Below are 12,440 nucleotides of genomic sequence, written 5' to 3' on the forward strand. Positions count from 1 at the left end.
TCTTACTGTTTTCTTAATTTTGGCTCAAAAGTAGATGGGGATAATAAGAAACTCTGAGACCTCCATATTGACTTATAGAAAGCAACTTTCACTTATGCTGCCTCCTCGGAAACTGTTTATTACCTGCTTTATATTATTCTGAGTAAGGAAGTCAATCACATCATATTCTCTAATACAAATACATATATTTTAACAATAAAATAACAATTTAATGTATAACATGTTGAGATTAGATATTTTGATTAATACAGGAAACTCAACCAAACTGTTTCTGCCTAACAATATTGAAAGAAATAATGATTTAATCTTTACTAATGGTTATATAGTAAATACTAATAATTGAATAAGATAAAAATAAAATGCAAATATCAAAAATTCAAGTTTCAAAATCCAAATAATGTTTAGATAATTTTTTTAGTGGATTATGTGTTATGGTTCGCTCACTTTCTCTGCTATATCCTTGAGAATGACTTTCTGGACTGCACAGGCTGGAAAGCTGAAAACTACCTTTCCCTCACTCCACAGCAGTTTATGTTTCAGATGTAACTTTCAAGAGACTTGCTTCCGGCCGGGCGCGGTGGCTGAAGCCTGTAATCCCAGCACTTTGGGAGGCCGAGACGGGCGGATCACGAGGTCAGGAGATCGAGACCATCCTGGCTAACACTGTGAAACCCCGTCTCTACTAAAAAATACAAAAAACTAGCCGGGCGAGGTGGCGGGCGCCTGTAGTCCCAGCTACTCGGGAGGCTGAGGCAGGAGAATGGCGTGAACCCAGGAGGCAGAGCTTGCAGTGAGCTGAGATCTGGCCACTGCACTCCAGCCTGGGCGACAGAGTGAGACTCCGTCTCAAAAAAAAAAAAAAAAAGAGACTTGCTTCCAAACCTGAGTTAAATGGAGCAAGAGAGTTAGTGTATAAATAATGACTCTTGCTGGTGCATATCATTGTAGAGGCAGGGCAATTTTGTAAATATCAACTTCCAGATTTAGTGAATTCCTGAGATGTCAGTAGCTTTCAGTTTTAGGTGGAAGCAGTGTGATCTTTGAGTATGGTGTCGGTTCTTCTAGAGACGTTATTGGAACAATTTGCCAAGGTCCCTTAAATAACATACTAACAATTTTTTATAGGTAATATAAATATGCTTGCTCCTAAAGATTAAGAGGACAGAAGTAAACTCATTCCAGAGAATCATTTTTTAGATTGGTAAATTTACCTATTCATGTTGCATTTACTAAGATAATTTTACACACTGTATCAATTAAACTTAATTTCCTGTGGCTGACTTAAGTTAATCATTCTCTATTTCTTGGAAATCTTACCCCTTCTGCATCAACATATATATTTACCACATTCTTTTTAAATTGCTTAGTAAGAGTATATTAAGAAACGTAATGTACTTAATTGGGCTCATATTTTTGTACATAATTCATTTTTAGAAAACATTTCTAGATGCAGAATTGCTATGCCAAAATATGGGAATTTTTGAACATGGAAGATGTTGAAATATGCCCTCCAAAGAGGCTGTAATCATTTACATTATATTCAACAACATATGAATATGTACATTTTATAACACTCAATTTGCTATTGGTAATAAAAGTGGTAGATCTAGGACAAAAACGCAGGTAGTCAGTCAGTGCAGCGGTTTAAGGATTCAACCATTAATTATCTAGAATGATTGAATGAGGGACTGCTCATTTTGCTTACATGTATTTTGTACTGAATACAGAATTTTACTGGATTTTATTGGACATTTTTCTGTTAATCTCTGCAAGGTTTTGTGCCATGTATTCTTCATGTTTATTCATAACAAGATTTGTCTTTTATTAATCTTATAGGGAATCACATTCTGAAGTGCTGACATGGTCATTTTATTTTATTTTTTTACACTGGCATAATATTGATTTACTTCCTTTTAGATATTTTCTGCTATTTCAATGGGAGTTTCTGTGGCAAGTTAATTAGATTCATGAGATCTACTTAATTAAACCCAATTCCTGCTTTTGCTTTTTGATTTTCTCTATTTTGTTTCAGGCGTAACTTATTATCATTATGGTATATAGTATAAGGTACATTTTAGGCTGGGCACGGTGGCTGACGCCTGTAATTCCAGCACTTTGGGAGGCCAAGGCAGGCATATCACCTGAGGTCGGGAGTTCGAGACCAGCCTGGCCAACATGGTGAAACCCCGTCTCTACTAAAAATACAAACAAAAAAAAGAACAAAAAAGTTAGCTGGGTGTGGTGGCGCGTGGCTGTAATACCACCTACTTGGGAAGCTGAGGTGGGGGAATCGCTGGAACTTGGGAGGCGGAGGTTTCAGTGAGCTGAGATCATGTCACTGCACTCCAGCCTGGGCAACCGAGTGAGACTCAGTCTCAAAAATAAATAAATAAATAAATAAATATATAGTTATAATTTTTAAAATAATGTCTTTAGATCATTTACTATTTGTGACATTACATTTTACTTTCTCTGATACTCATTTTTCGTACTGATTTTTCTTCGCAGGTGAGTGTGTGTCTTTCTCAAAGATAGAATTTTGGATTAACCATTCTTTAAAAAAAAAAAAAAGTGACTCAAATAATGTTTTTTGCCTTTGCAAAGATAATTCATGTTTTTTATGATCATATTTTAATTTTTAACCAAGTTTAAATACATTTTCAGAGCTGCAAATTAATTAGAGTTAAAGAGGTCACATGTACCATCATGATTTAGTTATACCATGTTGGAAAGGCATAAAAATATGTACAACTTCGCCAGTAGAAGAGTATATGTTTTAATACTAGGATGTAGGAGGGAGGCACACGAAAATCCAAGAGAAGGCCTTCTGTCTAATAGTATATCACTAGAAACAAATGGATCAATTTTCATTTATTAGGGCATAAAATAACAGTGAGACTAATGATCATTTTTACATTAACTAATTTAATTTATCCAGTAGCCCTATAAAGATGATAGAATGTAATCTCCGTTTCTCCAGTGAAGACGGGAGAGCCTGGATAATTAGGCAAGAACACACAACTAGAAGACGGAAGAGCCAAGATTCAACTCAGCGGCCACATTGGACACCATGAGGCCATTCTGCCTCTCAGTAAAAGATGACAGTATATGACCCAGAATTTTTTTTTTTTTTTTTCTCTCTGAAGTAACACGGATTAGCTTTCAGCATGAACATTTATAACTGGTGCTTGGGCTTTTCAGAAACCCTAATTACAAATATCTGTCTTCTTTTTGTGTTTATTATTCAAAGTGTCAAACATCTAACATCTAGGTAGGTGAGTTATTAGTTATATATTATATAGCTGTTATGTGGGTGAGCTATTTAGAGATTTTTGCTAAGCACCTCAGCCTTTAGAGAGTTTTGCTAAGCACTTTGACTTTTTTTTTTTGCTAATTTTTTATATAATATAAACATTTTCCTTTTTAAAATAAAGAGTCGGCTGGGCGCGGTGGCTCACGCCTGTAATCTCAGCACTTTGGGAGGCCGAGGCAGGTGGATCACGAGGTCAGGAGATCAAGACCATCCTGGCTAACATGATGAAACCCTATCTCTACTAAAAATAGAAAAATTGGCCGGGCATGGTGGCGAGCACCTGTAGTCCCAGCTACTCGGGAGGCTGAGGCAGGAGAATGGAGTCAACCCAGGAGGAGGAGCTTGCAGTGAACTGAGATCGTGCTACTGCACACCAGCCTGGGTGACAGAGTGAGACTCTGTCTCAAAAAAATAAATAAAATAAAATAAAATAAAATAAAATAAAGAGTTATGGTTCTTGAGTCATTTGTTGTGATTATACTATTAATCTACCATGTTGTGTTGATGTGAAAAAATATTTAACCGAACAATGTATTAAGTAAAATTTATTTTCTCAGGGATAGTGTTTTTCAAAATTTTTATTGACATTAGCATATTTTGTGTTGCAAACGGAATAATACTTATCGTTGTTAAAAGCCCACAATTCTGATATAAGCCCAAATGATTATTGTACATTAGATGAGAGGGTGGGATGATTTGTACATAAAACACTAATGATATACAATTATTCACTCACAACGGGCATGCTTTATCTTTCTGTATATTCATTCATCATCAAGAATTATCTATATCAGCACAGCACTTCAGACTTTTAGTACTGAAGTAATTTATGATGCTTAGAATTACATGCACTGGCAGACTATTTTTATAAGTTTTAAACAGATGGTTTTATATCAGAGATTTTTATAAAGACAGAGAACAAATAGAAGTAAGGTTTTCATGGCCAAATTGTCTTTCGCTGTATGAATTTCTGCCAGTTCAAGCATATTGAATGTATTTCTCTCTGAAATTATATTTCACAACTTGTAAATGTGTGTATGTCAATTTCAAAGACTGCAATTGCTTTGCACATTTAAAAAGTTAATTTTTTTATGATAACCTATTTGTTAACATACTTTGCATAATTTTTAGGATAATTACTAAGCTAAAAATAGGTTATCAGAATTTCCCTTGGGGAAAATCACTATGAAAGGCTTACTTTTCAATAACTGAACTGTAGGTACCGCTAGATAAATGAGTTATTCTGAACCTGTGTCTTCAGTTCCGTTCTGAGTATACAACATTTAGATGCAATCTGTAGTTAGATTAGACCAGTGAAACGCTAGCATAAAATGGAAAGATATATATATACACACATATATATATGTATATATGTGGTGTGTGTGTGTGTATATATATATATATATATATATATATATATAGAGAGAGAGAGAGAGAGAGAGAGAGAGAGGGACATAAAATTATGACATTATGTAATTGAGCCAGAAAATTTGAGGACATAGTGACATTATATTTAAATAGCTTTACAATGTTACAATCTTCTGCATCTCTAAAATGCAAGATATAAACTAGAATGGTATTGAACTATTTTAGAGCATTAATATCCCATGCTTCCTAAGAAGTTAAATGTATAAATATGTTATTTGCTAGTTAGGAACCACTTACTCTCTTTTATAAAATGTTGCATCTATTTTTTTAAGCAAGCATTCACAGGTTGTTTCGAAAAACATGCTTAGAAGTACTTGTCCCATGTAAATGTAGTTGAGGCATAACAATAAGTTTTCTAAAAAGAGATGGAATATATAATAATTTAGATACTCTAAAGCTTTTATGCACTGTCTACATTAAAATTAAAATAACACGATTAATTGAATAAGAATATTTTGGATTTCTATAACTTAATATTATAGGTTTTTAAAAATAATAGTCTGTTAAGAAAATTATAAAGACACATGGAAAAAGTATCTGTGCAGGCTTTAGTTAAAACTGTTTTCTACTATTTTGCAATCAGAGGCAAATGTCTCTGTGTGCTTGTATGTGTGTGTATTTGTGTGTGTATATTTTATTCTAATAGGTTTAGCATATATTTTGAATTGTAATGGTTAGTTTTATAAATTCAACAGCCCATCAAATAAGGTTGGTGAGTAAAAAGCAGCTAAGTTTATTTTGGCTACTTTAGCTAATGTTGAAATGGGTTGCATTGGTAGGCTATGTTACTGAGATACAGGTGAACTTATTGTGACAGAGAAGATTGTTTTGTTCTTTGATATAATTATGTTTGCAGGCGGATCTCAGGAGAGATGCCTAACAGTGTGTATGAAACACATTGGCAATACCAGGATGACAAGGAAACCCTCAGAATGGGACAGGGACAGGGCTCCCTTTATTTGTGATTCTAATTTTATACCAAGAGTATTGTAAAATCATCTAGTATCTAGAGAGTTATAAAAATAATTTAGTTCTGTTTAACATCAAATTTTCAGATATCTCCAATCAATGAAGCCTTCTTAGAATTAAAATATATAAATTAAATTCTATTTAGATTAAATATGTATACATTTTTAATCAAAATTTCCATATTCTTCTTAACATTTCTTTTTTTCTGTTATTTATATATGGCAGGATAAAACATGGAATAATATAAAGATCAACCCGAACAGTACAGCCCCAAACCATTTAGCATGTATTTACATCCATGCAGCTTTGTCAAGCATTGCACAGTTGTAAAAACAGGATGTTTAAAGTACCAGGAAGATATGATCCCTGCCTTTGACCTACATTTCCAGAAATGCTCTTCAATTGGTTTGAAAATATATATTGCATGATTTGTTTACATGTTAACAAAAAATGTATATAGTTTTTTGAAATTATTTATTTAGAGAAGAAGAAAATATATTAGTTTAGAAATATTTACCATTAGGTTGTTTCCATGTGTGGATATTTAGGGGTGTTATATCACAAATATCAACTTATTATGTTTATTGACCAAAATTGTAACATTTTATGAAGCAACTACACATGGAGTTTTAAGAAAATTGCATCCCTGAGTATGTGACACTATTTAGTTTGAGAAGACCCTGAGTATGTGACACTACTTAGTTTGAGAAGACCCTGATACTAGAGAATTATTAAATTTGGATTAAATATTTGATTAAAAGAATTATATATGCACACAATTACATAACTTATACCATCTCACTTTATCTCATATGAGAACTGTCTTTATAAAAGATGGCATATAAGTAAAACATTGTGGTTATAAATGCCAAAACCAACCTTTCTGAGTTCACCATAAGAAATTGGTTGAAAAATGATAAGTTACCAAAGTCATGAGATGCTGCCTAAGCAGATATCAATAAAGGTTTCTGAGTTGAAGAGTGCTGACGAGTTGATGGGTGCCACACACCAACATGTATACATGGCACATGTATACATATGTAACAAACCTGCACGTTGTGCACATGTACCCTAGAACTTAAAGTATAATAAAAAATAAATAAATAAATGAATACGTAACTAAAAAGAAAAAAAAAAAAAAAGACAGTTTCCAAGACATGGAAACATTTGGAATATCTGAGAATTGCAGTGTATACTATCCAGTAACTCAGAAGACTCCATCATTCTCTATTTCTCCCTTATAGTAGATTTTTTAAAGTAATATTGGTATTATTAATGTTGTATTATAAATGTGAAAAAATGATTATGTAGAAAATCAATGTAGAAAAATGAATCAAGTCACTAGAAGCTTTGTCATAAAATATAAATATTAAATAATATAAGTTTGTACAAATTTGAATGTATTTTCCTGAGGACACTAGTTACTATATCAAAACCAGAATTGTTGAATAATGTGGTTTCAAAAATAATTTAAATAGTCTTGCAGGGTAAACATATTAAATTAAGAGATGGTTATGACATAAAAATCTCAGTATCTCACTGCTAATTTTTAATAGCATAAGTTCAAGTATGTAAAATGTTTTATTGTTAATACAGTGGTAGTTTGGAGATCAACACTTTTAAATATTCAAAACTCCTCAGAAAATTATATGAGTGTAACATCTCTTGTCTTACAGCAATGAATAAAAAAATTTAAACATATTTCATGATATGAATAAGTTATAATTAAAAATATTACAAAAATATTATCTGATGTAAATGTATCTAATATGATAAGTCTTCCATGCCATTTATTTATTTTTCATCAAACATTGCAAGGAAGTCTAAGAAGTAGGCCACCTTCTAAGTACAAGGAGAATTGCATATAGTAGAGCTTTAACTAGCACAGCATTTCATTCAAGAAGACTGCTTCAAGACTTCATTTAAAATTATCAGGGGTACATTATCTGGGTACACAACAAGAAGCAATTATTGGTTTAATTAGCCGGCATTCACCACATCGCCCTCTTTCTCTTTGTTCGATTGCCAGGCAATTTTCTACAATCATTAAGCAAGGGAACTATAATTCCACAATGACCTAATCTCAGCTCTTTCTTATCACATTGGAATATTTTAAAGTTATTTATGACTGTCCTCAATAAGAACTAAGTCCATTGGGCAGAGAACACTTCAAGCTTAAAAATTCAAAATTCATTGTCATATTCTAAATCTTTATTATATTTAATAATTGATTATGCTTTTATTTGCATAGATACTTGCCATGAAATTAATAATATTTGATTGAAAGTCAGTAAATATCTTCTCTCTAAAAATGTTTAAATACTTAAAAATGACTTTTGTGCCAGTGATTCGTATATCATCTTTTATATCATCTTTTACAAGTATATACAAGTGTGTGCATGTGTATGTGTGTGTATGGGAGAGTAAATATTGTAAAACTGAATTTTTAAAAGTGAAGAAACTTTAAAATATAACTTGCTGAAAACCAAAACTAAATAAATAGACATTCTCTAAAATGTTTTTATTAGTGGTCAACTTTTACAGGTGATCAAGTGAAAGTTTTGCTCAAAACGTTAACCATTAATTTAGATGAATTCTTAAAATATATTTTAATGAGAACTTCCTAGTCTGACATGGAAAAATGCAGACAAGTTAAACGAGTTAAAACTCTTTCCTTTGTAAGACCATACTGAAACAACTGTCTCTGTGGTGAAAGAATACCCAGTAGAGAATCTAGAAAGAGTAAAAACCTGTGTTATATATTAAATTTAAGAAAAGACAAAAAACGATGTACCATATGACCCAGCCATCCCACTACTGGGTATATATCCAAAGGATTATAAATTATTCTACTACAAAGACACATGTACACGTATGTTTATTGCGGCACTATTCACAATAGCAAAGACTTGGAATCAACCCAAATGTCCATCTGTGACAGACTGGATTAAGAAAATGTGGCACATATACACCATGGAATACTATGCAGCCATAAAAAAGGATGAGTTTGCGTCCTTTGTAGGGACATGGATGCAGCTGGAAACCATCATTCTTAGCAAACTATCACAAGAAGAGAAAACCAAACACCGCATGTTCTCACTCATAGGTGGGAACTGAACAATGAGATCACTTGGACTCGGGAAGGGGAACATCACGCACAGGGGCCTATCATGGGGAGGGGGGAGGGGGGAGGAGGGAGGGCTTGCATTGGGGAGTTATACAAGATATAAATGATGAATTGATGGGTGCTGACGAGTTGATGGGTGCAGCACACCAACATGGCATAAGTATACATATGTAACAAACCTGCACGTTATGCACATGTACCCTAGAACTTAAAGTATAATAAAAAAAAAAAAAAAAAAAAAAAGAATTACACTTAAGAAAAAAAAAAATAAATAAATAAATAAATAAATATAATTGCTGTTTAAATATTTCAAAAAAAAAAAAAAAGAAAAGACAAAAAACGAATGTTCCTGTATAAAAGTTTTACATGAATATTACTGTACTGTAAATATTTATGTGGCATTTATAAATATTTACTTTGGAAATATTTTTAAATGTGCTCATTTATGCTTTGCTAACTTTTTTAACATGTAAAATAGTGTTCTATAGATTAGATCTCATGTCTATACCCTAGATATGATATAATTTATTCAGTCTCTCCCATATGACAAATATTTGGGTTGTTTTCACTACTCTATTGAATATATTCTTAATTTTTAGACACAAATGTAATAAATTATTTGTAGAATGTTATTTAGTACTTAGAAACAGTCTCAGAGTTTCTCAGTATTATGTGTGAATTTTTTAGTATTTTTCCTTTTAATATTAATTCATATTATTATTAGAAACTAATTAGGAGCTCAGGATCTTTAATTTATAACATTGAATACAGTTATCCAATTTAAAACATTCTTGAAAAAATGTATATTTTGTTTAGTATACATTTTATACTATACAATATTTGCAATATATTCTATACATGTACTATACAAATATGTGTCAGTCTTGTTAATTAGGAACACATCATGTAGACTTTAAATTGTTCACATATTCTATGTTCTTATTTACTTTCCGCCTATGAATATATTCATTTTTAAAGTATTAAAAGAAAACACTATGATGTTGGATTCATTGATTTTCCTTACATTTTGAAGAGCTGACCTCTGACCTCTAGACTCTATTTAACACATATACAGTAGACAATATATGCTGTGGAATTAATACCCTCCCTCATCACCGCCACACACACTTACACTGAGACAGAACCAATAGAAATTAGTGTACTCCCCAGCTCTCTCTTGGTTCAGGCAGTATAATTCCGACAGTAGTGCTCCTCATTGGCCCCAGAAGTATTTCTAGTGTGACTAAACGCCTTCTGACTTCTCTACTCTTCTTTTTAACTCTCAACTAAGCTGTTGGCACTGAATTTTTGTCATGAGGTTTGCTTCTGGTGGAAAACCATTTCCCCGGTTCAGACCAGTGATTGCAAAACCTGATGAGGGATTAAAATTCCAGTTGCTCTCAAGTGTTTCGATTGTCCAGTTATTTCAATATCAAGTCTTTATTTTCAAGACAAGTTTGTTTAACTTCCTCCCAAACCTGTTACCTGTTCTGTTTCTTTTCAAAGGGTGACTTTGCCTGGAATTGGGTGTGAAAAGAGGAGTCTGATTACATGATTGCAGGGTCTTTAAGACAAATAAGACAGGACCAATCTGTATTTTCAGCCTGACTTTGAAGCAAAAAGGTGGTCTCCACATAGCGTGTATGTGACTTGTTTGCTGCTCTGCAATAAACTCTCATGCAACTGATTCTCTATTGCTGAGGACTCCAGAGTGGCAACTGTGTCTTCCCTTGTATCTCACCTACAACATCCTAGCATATAAACCACCCCTTCCCTGTCTGGTAAACTGTTGCCATTTCTGTTCAGCATGGACTTATGGGGTCTTACAAAGAGCCTCAGGGAATAGAGATATGTTTATTCATACTCTCTCAGTACCCACTGGTACCATTTGACCTGTGTGTTCTGCATAATCCAGTAAGTTTTCCAACTTAAGACATCTCTATATGAGAATAAACAGGCACTAGACTCCCCCACCATCTCCCCACCCCAGGAAAACACCAAATTGCAAAGGATATGTGTTTCCTTTCTATTTTCAAAGCCAATTCTAAGAGAATAATGTTTGTCCTGAGGGGGAAGGGATGCTTACAATTCTGCTTTCTCTGTAGAGGACTCATACCCACTTCTGTATATTTTTTGTATTTGTTTGTTTTTTACATAGATAAGTTTACGTGAAAAGCTGTACAAAATCTGATAGAACGCAGTTCCTTAGAAACTCCAGCAGTGGAATATCTAAAATGACAGCAAGTGTCGCTATTAACTTAGAATATGAGATAAAAAGCATTTTTATTATGATTTCTTGCAAATTTGTATTATCTTGTAAACCACTTCTAATCATCAGTACACAAAAATATTATGGTAATTCAATGATTATAGGAGTAATCAGAGATCAGGGACAAGAGGTTAATTTATGCACTTGGATATCGTTTTAAGCCAATGCCCACTATACTACACAAGATTTTGTCCCTGTCCCTCTCTCCAGCCTTGCCTCCTTCTCGTACTTGAACAGCGTACTCTACCCACAATGTTCTTTTGTTGTTGAAAAAAAAAACAGAATTTTTTCTTCCTTTATATTAACTGCTTCTTACGAAGAATTTTGAACTTCTCTCTACCTGTATCTCTCTTACACGATATCCAAATAAATTTTCAATGGCCTTCTCTGCTTCATCTTCTAAATCTTGCCTAAATATTGCCCTTCACAGTCAGTATCATGTTATATTCTTTACTCATAATGCTCATAATTAAATATCATTCATTTTTGGTTTGTTGCATTACTCTTCTCATGAGTTTATAAATTCCACTTGCTAAATTCCTAGTGTGGAGAACAATATAATGCAGTTCAGTATATATTTGAAAAAGAGAAGAAATTAAAAATGAAGGAAACAAAGTCTTGTTAAAATTAATTGTTGCCATAAGTTAGTTCATTAGAAATATGCAAGGTTATCATTATTTTGCTTTATGTGTCATAAGCAGGTAAAAAAGATTAGAACTCAAATAGATTAACTTTCTTAAACATATAATAGAAGCAATGTAATGTGTCATTTTAATAAAAGTGAAATAAAAACTTAAATGTTTTAATAGACTCAGTTTTGAAAAAAAAACTTATAATTCAAAATACTATTCAGTGTTAATTAAAGTTGGTCATCAAAATCCCAGTATTTTGTAATGATCTTGAAAAGAGCGGCCTCTGAAAATGTAAATGTTTATCCTGCAAAATGTAGAAATAACTATTCTAAGTGTAAGTAATAATTCCCCCAAAGATATAAACTCAACTTTAATGTTAAACCTTGAGAAAAATAAATTTGTTTAATTTTCTGGGTTATTAAATTAAAACTAATTTGTTGAAATTAAGCCAACTCTAGCTTTAAGCATTTCATGCTACTACTTAGAAAATAAGTGAATATAACGAATCTTATTTGAACAACTTATAATATATGAAGACATTTAGAGTGCATCTAAATTTACCAGGAATAGAAGATTTTTTTTCTCCCTCTTCTTCCTCCAATTCTATGTAATGTTTAATGGTGAATAAAATCACTGAATTTCATTTGTACTTACTCACTTTTCTCGTGTATTGAAGGAAAGCTTTATCTATCATACTGCATG

Source organism: Rhinopithecus roxellana, chromosome 2 (assembly GCF_007565055.1).
Source record: "Rhinopithecus roxellana isolate Shanxi Qingling chromosome 2, ASM756505v1, whole genome shotgun sequence".
NCBI classification, from domain to species: Eukaryota; Metazoa; Chordata; class Mammalia; order Primates; family Cercopithecidae; genus Rhinopithecus; species Rhinopithecus roxellana.